Below are 9,486 nucleotides of genomic sequence, written 5' to 3' on the forward strand. Positions count from 1 at the left end.
GGGGCTTCAAGGTTAGCTCTTGGAAAGTCTCATCTGGGTCCCCTGACATTGGAGAATACTTGGGCTGGTGTCACCCCTATCTGGAAGAGAGTCATTAGAGACCGTCTTGATAGGATTCATTATTTCAACCAATATTTGCTGAGTACTCTAGGAGGCCAAGAATAGTTCTAGATGCTTAGAATTCATCAATGGATAAAACTGAAAATCTCTGTCTTTGAAAATTTCGTCCTCTCGTGGAACAGGGAGACATAATAAATCCATAAATATGTAAGACATTTGTTGTGATAATTGTTATGGAAAAAGTTAAAACAGAGGTGGTGCTAGAAGTACTGGAGATGTTGATTTTTTTCCTGGGGGGTCAGACAAGACCTTGCCTATAAGGTGATATTCAAGTAGAAACTTGAAATAAATGAGAGAATAAGCCCTGTGGGTAAGAAGCAGGGACCAGGTGGAGTGTGCCCCGCACATCTGTGGAACTGTGAAGACTGTAGGTGGCTGGAGTGGAATGAACAAGGGGAAAGTGGTTGGAGGGAGAGGTCAGAGGAATGGAAGTGAGGGAGCTAAAATGCTATGATAAGGACATTGGGTCTTAGGCAGTATTCAATAAACACTGGATGATGAAAGGCAAGAACAGAGGGAAGGAGGGAGGCAAGGGACTTAGAGTCTGTTTGGAGTTGGTTTGGATACAGCCAGGGAATCTGCCTAGTGGAAAATAATAGTACTATCAGGGGGCCTAAGGGTGGGTCATGCCATCAGCCAGACTCACCAATGAGGGAATTCAGGGTGCCCAGAACCAAGGGCAGCATGAAACAGGCTGTCCTGGTGGGCCTATGTGTGTACTGAGTAGGGGATGAAGAACTTGGGCTCGGTCTCTGTTTTGCCATTTGGGGGCAGCTTTGAGTTTGGTTTTCTAGAAACTCATCTGCCAGGAAGTCAATGACAATGCCAGGAAAAAAATATAGACCTTAGGAGTTCAAGTCTCATCTCTATCATTGATCAGTTACGTGTTCTTGGCCAGAACCTCAATTTGGTAATCTAGACATTGGAGTTACTCGTATCTATCTTTCAGAGAAAATGTGGGGCTCCAAAGAATTAATGGATGAAAAGGAACTGTTCAAAAGTGTGCATGAAAACTTATGTTCATACAAAAACCTGAACACAGATGTTTATAGCAGCTTTATTCATGATTTTGCAAAAACTTGGAAGCAGCCAAGATATACTTGAGTAGGTGAATGGGTAAATAAACTGGGGAACATCCAGACAATGAACATTATTCAGTCCTAAAAGGAAATGAGCTCTCAAACCATGAATAGACATGAAGGAAATTCAACTGCATGCTAAGTGAAAGAAACCTGTCTGAAAAGGCTACATATTGTATAATTCCAACTATATGACATTCTGGAAAGGGCAAAAGTATGGAGACAGTAAAAAGACCAGTGGCTGCCAGGGGTTGGGGGAGGGAGGAATGATCAGTGGAACACAGAGGACTTTTAGAGCAGTGAAACTACTCCGTATGATACTACAGTGGTGGATACTTGTCATCATACATTTGTATAAACCCACAGAATGTGCAACACTGAGTGAACCCAAATGTAAACCATGGGCTTTGGGTGATAATGATGCGTCAATGTAGGCTCATCAAATGCAACAAATGTACCCTCTGTTGGGGAATACTGATAAGTTGGTAGGCAATGCATGTGTGAGTGCAGAGAGTATGTGGGATACCTCTGTATCTCCACTCAATTTTGCTGTGAACCTAAAACTGCTCTAAAAATTAAAGTATATATATGTATATTTTAAAGAGTTGTGCAAACGTGCATTATTATGACCATTTTGAGGTCAGTTAAATATTTTAATGTGTTCTCCATTCAGGAAACATGTGGAGCTTGCAGTTTGGGGTCAATTTCTAGCCTTCTAACATTCATTTCCCCCTTCCTAAGGGTATCTTGCATTTCTCATCCATGTAGGTTGGCTATTATTGACTCCATTCCCAGAGGGTACACCCAATTAGCTTAAACCAATGAGTATCTCTTATCCTCCTGACCACACAGATTACATATGGATTAACCAATGACATATCGTCCAAATCAGCCAACCAAGGCAATAAGACTCAACTCGGACACTTTTATTGAGTCACTGGGGAGTGGACTTGTGTAACTCTTGGAGATATTGACAGATGATCCTGTGATCAGGAGGGGAGCCAGCTTCAGGATGAGACCTTTAGGATGAGGGTACTGAATTCTTGGTGGCATCACTGAGTGTCTGGATCAAGCCTTACCTGAAGCTATGTCTGCCTCTGTCTTTTGCAATTCTATCAGTTGCCTAATTTCATTTATTTTTAACCAGTTTGAGTTGGGTTTTCTGATACTTTCAGTATAATGAGTTCTAACTGCTATATAGTGGATTCTGAGGCCCCAAAGTTCGGTTTAAAAAAAGTTTGGATTTAGAATTTCCTAATGTGAAGTTGTATCCATAAACTTCCTGCACCAAGACCCATCCCCAAGGCAGTGTGAAGTTTTTCAATACAGATTGAGCATTCTAAATCCAAAAACTTGAAATAAAAAATGCTTCAAAATCTGAAACTTCTTGAGTAAACGAAAAGCTCACTGAAGCATTTCAGACTTTAGATTTTCAAATTAGGAATGCTCAACTGGTAAGTAGAAAGTAAACATTCCAAAGTCCAAGAAAAGCCTGAAACACTTCTGGTCCCAAGATTTTCAGATAAGGGATGTTCAACTTGTATCAGGTTCCCCTGACTATGGCGTTGTTAATTGCTGCTTGCTTCTCTTCGTGATAATTGGGACCCATCTGGCAGAAATTTCAGCATTGTATTGTGGCATTGGGGACTGGATAGAATTGGTCTGGGTTATTTCCTGGATAAGGCTGATCTAATCCAAGTATACATATAGAATGGAGAGGAGAGCCAAGGATAGCACAAGGGAAGAGGATGAAGAAAGATGAACTAAGGAGGTGGAGACAAGTGGGAGGCAGAGTGGGAGGGAGTACGGGGGAGTAGAGTGCACCTGGAGCTTTGGAGTGAGGCAGCCATCTTCGATGCTCTTCCTCAGTGAGTGCAAGCAGGGGCTGGGCATTTGCTGAAGAATGGGCAAGCTGGGGCTGAAAGAGGATCCTGAGAGACTGGCGAACATCCTCCTCCTCTGGTACTAGGAAAAAGCAAGTTTGGCCAGCAAAACACCACAGCCAAAGACACAATAACTGGTTGTGTTCCAGGCATATAGAAGAGGTTATTGGTTTCTGTTATGGCTAATTTTGTGCATCAGCTTGACTGGGCCTTAGGACGCCCAGACAAATGGTTAAACATTATTTCTGGGTGTGTTTGTGAAGACGTTTCTGGAAGTGATTAGCATTTGAATTGGTTGACCAAGGAAAGCAGATGGCCTCCCCAATATGTGTGGGCATCACCCATCCATTGAAGACCTGAATAGAATGAGAAAGGGGAGGAGGAGCAAATTAACTCTGCCTGACTGCTTGAGCTCAGGCATCAATCTTCTCCTGCCTTCTGCACTCTAGTTCTCAGGCCTTCAGACCTGACTCAAATCTATGCCATCAGCTTTCTGGTTCTCAGGCATTCAAACTACACCACCAGCTTTCCTGGGTCTCTAGCTTGCAGATGGCAGATAGTGGGACTTCTCAGCCTTCATAATTGTGTGAGCCAAAACCTTATAATAAATCTCTTCATATATATGAATATATATGTGTGTGTGGTTTCCAGAGAAACAGAACCTATATATATATGTATATATATACATACACACATTTATACACACACTTATATATAAATATGTTCTGTCTCTCTGGAGAACCCTGACTAATAAAGTTTCCTAAGAATAACTGGGAACCAGAAAAAAGTTCCCACTCAATACAAACCACTTTGAGTAGGGATTAAAATTTTGGCATAAAGGCAGGTTCAGAGATTTGACTTGGGCTTTGCAAACAGTTAAAAATATGAAATAAAGTAATGATATCCTATATTTAACAAATCATAGGTCATAATTGAAACTATGAGCTGAGTTTAAGGACAAACAAGAATTGAATAAAATGTTGATGTTCTTGAAAATGTATATTTTTTTCAGTGAAGTTGTTGGACAGCTCATTACTACTGCCTATATGTTTCATTCGGTTTTTGCAGTATACTTATCAACAGAATCATTTCTTGCACAAATATTCGTGGACTTTAAGATTTTTCACAAGGGTATCTCTTAATACTTTGAGATCACAAGTATTCTCTCTGAAGTGTTTTTGCATTCATTTACATGGTGTTCCAGTTACTTTGGCTACAAAATAAACCATCCCAAAACTTAGTGGCTTGAAAAAATGATAATCATCTTTTTAGCTCACAAATCTGCCATTGAGGCATGGGCTGGCAGAGAAGCGTAGTCTCTGCTCCACATGTGGATGCTGGACAGGACTAGAGGGTCCACTTGCAGAACTGCTCACTTGCATGGTGGGCAAGTGGTGTTGACTCTCAGTGGGGAGCCCAGTAGGGGCTGAGAAGGGAGGGTGCCTTTGTTTCTCTCTAGCTTGAGCCTCTCCCTGTAAACCTCTCCACAGGTTGGCCATCCTTCCCCTTGTCTGGATTCCAAGAATGAGCATCTCAAGGAAACCAGGCTGAGTCACATGACTTTTTCTCATCTAGCCGCAAAGGTTAAATAATGAACAAAAGGGTGAACTCAAGAGATCTACTGTGCAACATAGTGACTATAGTTAGTAATAATGAATTGCATACTGGAAAATTGCCAGAAGAGTATATTTTAAGTGTTCTTGTCATAAATGAATAAGTACATGAAGTAATGCAAAAAAAAAGTCAAATAGTGTTTTTGCCCTACTCTATTTGTCAACCATTCACTGATTCAAGGGAAATGGATTCTACTTCTCTTTGAGAAGGATGTAAAAAAATTGGGGGGCCCTGTTTTAAAATAACTACCATTCACCCTCTGGCCATAAATTATTTATGTTCTTCCCATGTGCAAAATATACTCCTACTAATGCTTCCCCCAAGTCCCATCTATTATGTCATTAGGAGCAGGCTCAAAATCTAGAATCTTGTCATTGAAATCAAGCTTAGCTGTGGATGAGGCTCCTTGGGTGCAGTGCATTGGGTACAGTTCTTTGAGTACTATTCCTCTTAATCTAAAGCCCAGTTACCTAAACGGATATGTTATGTCCTCTCCTGACATAATGAGGCAAATACAGGAAAATTGCTAAAAGAACTCCAACTCCACCCTGACAACCCACATCCCGTGTTGAGCAATGAGGTAACTGGGACAGGAGAAGTGATCCTGACCCTGTAATATTTGGTCCCAATTTGGAGGAGCTTATTTGAGAGGTCCCATCCCTTAATCTTTGTTTGGAAGACTTTGGTATGTGTGTTACTTTATGCACACTCAGCCACCTAAAGCTCAAAAGTTCCTTTCCAGATTAGTGCTCCCAGTATCCCAGTCAAGTTGGGTAAATTCTCCCCTGAAATTCTTCCATTATTCCTGAAGCAAAGGTGAGGCAAATATCAGTATTACATGTATCTTACCTATGGTTAAGGGGGGAAAATGGTGATGACGCACTACCATATTACTTTAACAAGTTATTTTATTTGGAAATAGTTTCAGGCTTACAGAAAATTTGCAAGAATAGTACAAAGAACTCCAATATACTCCTTCCCCAGACTCAAGATGAATAATTTCAATGAATCACCTCCCAATTCCAAATGAGAGGTTAGGTGAAAAGAGAGAGCTGAATGTCTCTGAGAATCCAGACAAATTTTGGGCTCACCTCCAGGTACAATTTGAGCAAAACTCCTTCAAAATTCTGATAATGAACATCATTTGACTGTTGGCCAGGAATCTTCCCCCTTCCTTTATGGTAAGAGGATCCCACATTTCCTTGGAACTATCTCTTCCCCATTTGACAAGATGTGGTTTATTTGGAATTAACCCCACCATGGTTCTCTTGAACCAACCAAAGATGAGACCTAAGCTGGTCTAGTAGGAGTGAATCTGTTCAAATTATGCTGGGAATTCTAGTATAAAGAGCTATTCTTTCCCCTAGGATAGAAAATTGGAAACATATAGCCTTAGAATGCACTTGAAACTATCTTGGGAATACTAAGGAAATAGCCTTAAGATGAGTGCAACACTGAAGAAGACAGAGCTAACAGAGAAAGAAATCAGATCCTTAGTGATGTCATTGAGCTGCTGCTGGATCTAGCTTTACCTGAACTGAACTACTTCTGAGGTTTTATGCCCATCAGCCACTGAATTCCTTTTACTTTTTAGTCAGTTTAAATTAGGTTCTCTGTTATTTTCAACCAAAAGTTTGTTAGTATGTACTCAATATGGGTACCCATATAGGACCAAGGATAAATTCTAGTGATGAGAAAAGGTCCCAATTTCAGGACCAGAAGTGTGGTACAGTGTGTGATTAGAGCATGCGGCTGGTGTTCTTTCAACCCTCCTGCTTTTGTCTATGATTGGAGCAGAACCGGGTCTGCAAAGAGTGGTGGTCAGGAGGTCACAGCTATGAGGAGAAGAGGAGAGTAAAGGTTGGAGCCTGATGCTGGGGAGAGCAGAGACCATGCCTGAAGTAGATCCATCTCAGAACGCAGAGAACGGATGGATGCAGGGCTGGACAGTTTTAGGGGGAAGGGAAGAAGCGGAGCCTCAGGCTCTTAGAAACCCTGCTTGAGTGCCAACAGACTACTCTTCTAGGTACAGAATGGATGTAGAAGAGGCTGCATGGGAAGCAGTAGATCACAGGAACATACAGTTACAATGTATTATTCACCTGTGATGATGATGGTGACAATCATGTTGTTAATTATGATAACAGTGATAATAATGATGATGATATTGATGAAGATAATAGCATTGGTTGAAAATTAACCCCTATACATGTTTATTGATGTCTGCTATCTTGACATGATGTCTGCTGTCTTGCCATGCCCAGTATCCATTCCCCCTTTACTCTATAAGAGCATCATGATTTTCTTTGAATACTCCTTTCTCCGCTTTCAGTCCACTATCTGGGTAGAGTAGAGCCAATGTGGAACTCTGGATTCTAGACATGGACACATGACCCAGTGTTGGCCAAGGGTAACATGATATCTCCCTGGGCACAGTGATAAGTGGAGGAGTAAACGTATAACCAAAAGTGGTCCAATCAGAGCCAACGAGGGCCAGTCTTAAGACTACTGGGAATGAAGCACTCTTTCTTCATTAGAGAAAGCTTAGTGCTGCTGGAGGCCAGTTTGTCACCCTGAAGGGAAGCTGTTTTAGTCCATTTTGTGTTGCTATAAAGGAATATCTGAGGCTGAGTAATTTATAAAGAAAGAGGTTTATTTGGCTCACAATTCTTCAGGCCGTACAAGAAGCATGGCACCAGCATCTGCTTCTGATGAGAGCCTCAGGAAACTTCTAATCATGGTGGAAGACGAAGGGGGAGCAGGCACATCACATGTTGAGAAAGGAGGAAGCAAGAGAGACAGGGGAAAGGTGCCAGACTCTTTTCAGCACCAAGCTCTGAATGTGAACTAATAGAGTAAGAACTCACTCATTATCATGGGGGTGACGCTGAGCCATTCATGGGGGATCTACCCTAATGACCTAACACCTGCCACTAGGCTCCACCCCCAACTTTAGGAATCAAATTTCAACATGAGATTGGGTGGTAGGGGGCAAATATGCAAACAATATTAGAAGGCTTGTAGGAAAATAGAGCCAACTGAGACAGAGACAGAGAGGGAGATTTCTGATGATGTTTGAACATGTAGTTTCAGGTGTGTCTGAAATTATATCTGCTCTTAAACTTTTCAGTAACACTTTGGACCAAGAAATACCCACCTCATTGATTTTTTGTATAGTTTAGCTTTTGCTTAACATGCCATTAGATGGGTATCTGTCATTTACAATCCTTACAAAAATCCCATGAGGTAGACATTTATTATCCCTCTTTTACAGATAAGAAAACTGAGGCTGAGTGAAAAGTGACTACTTCAACCCACACAACTGGTAAAAGGCCAAGCTCAATAAAAATCAAACCCTTTTCTGGCTCTGGGCCCAGTGAGTTGCACATTCCATGCCCTGGATGAGTTCCATGTTCCTTTCCAGCCCTCAGATTCTATCTCTCTGTGCTCACTGTCTCCGAACTGGATAGGTGCCAGGTCGGGGGCAGCAGGTAGTGGACCAGCTGCTGCCTGGGTCAGGAGCCCAGCATGTTCTCAAGGACACAGATGGGCTGGCAGCCTTGTGCTCTGGGCAGGGAGCCTAAGGCGGGGGTGGACACTGGTTCCCAGAGAAAAAGCTCATTCAAGACTCACTGATGCCCAGCACTGGGCTCCAAGCCTCCAGAACCAAGGTTTGGCACGACTTCTCTTTATGTGCCCAGTGCCCAGAGTGGAATGTCTGTTTAACTCAGCTCTTGAGAGCGCCTACACAATTGGAGGGAACCCCCTTTGGTGATGGTGACTGTTTGCTTAAATGTCTGTGTGTGTTTGCAGGGGGAAGCATGGAAAAACCTGGAGGCTTCTTCTACATTCCAAGGGCCTGTCACACCCAGAGGAGCCGGAAAAGTCTTGTTGAATTGAGATAAGCAAATATCTGTTTTTCAAATCCCTTTAAGTTACCAGACTCTCCACTGCAGAATTACAATTATTTGATTTTTGTATAATGAATAAATTAATAGATGGCATTCTATAGAATACAAATAAAACACCACTACTAATTACTAGGTAGCACCTTTTGCAGAACACCTATTATGTGTCAGACACTAGCTGGACGCTTTATATTTATGACTGCATTTGATTCTCATTATAGCCTATGAAGAATGTGTCATTATTTGTTTTATATATAGATGAAGAAACAGAGGCACAGGGACATTAAATCACATATCCAAAGCCACAAATAAAGCATGTCTGAGAACTAGGAATTTCTACCCAGAATTGGATGACCTCAAAGCCATGGTTTTTTCCACTCTACCTGTTCTGCTGCCAAGTATTGAGTGGAACAAGAGCAATCAGAAGTCCTCAAGGCAGGCTGGGCATGGTAGCTCACACCTCTAATCCCACTACTTTGAAAGGCCAAGGAGGGAGGATCCCTTAAGCTCAGGAGTTCAAGATTAGCCTAGGCAGTAAAGTGGGACCTCATCTGTATAAAAAGATTAAAAAATCAGCCAGGCATGGTGGCGCATGCCTGTAGTACCAGTTGCTTGGGAGGCTGAGGTGGGAAAATTACTTGAGCCTAGGTTGCAGCGAGCCGTGATGATATAACTGCACTCCAACCTGGGAGACAGAGACCCTGTCTTTAAAAAAAAGAAATCTTCAAGGCAGATGGTAGTTTTCACTAGATTCAAGCAGCTGGAAGAGCTGTTTCTTCCAGTCCAAGTTTGAATGTATTTTGGCTCCTGGCTTTCTCCTTCTGCATGGCTCACAGGAAACACAAACTCAAATGGCCAATGCAGAAGCCTTCATCTTTCTGA

This window comes from Trachypithecus francoisi, unplaced genomic scaffold (genome assembly GCF_009764315.1).
Source record: "Trachypithecus francoisi isolate TF-2019V2 unplaced genomic scaffold, Tfra_2.0 Lachesis_group2, whole genome shotgun sequence".
Taxonomy (NCBI): domain Eukaryota; kingdom Metazoa; phylum Chordata; class Mammalia; order Primates; family Cercopithecidae; genus Trachypithecus; species Trachypithecus francoisi.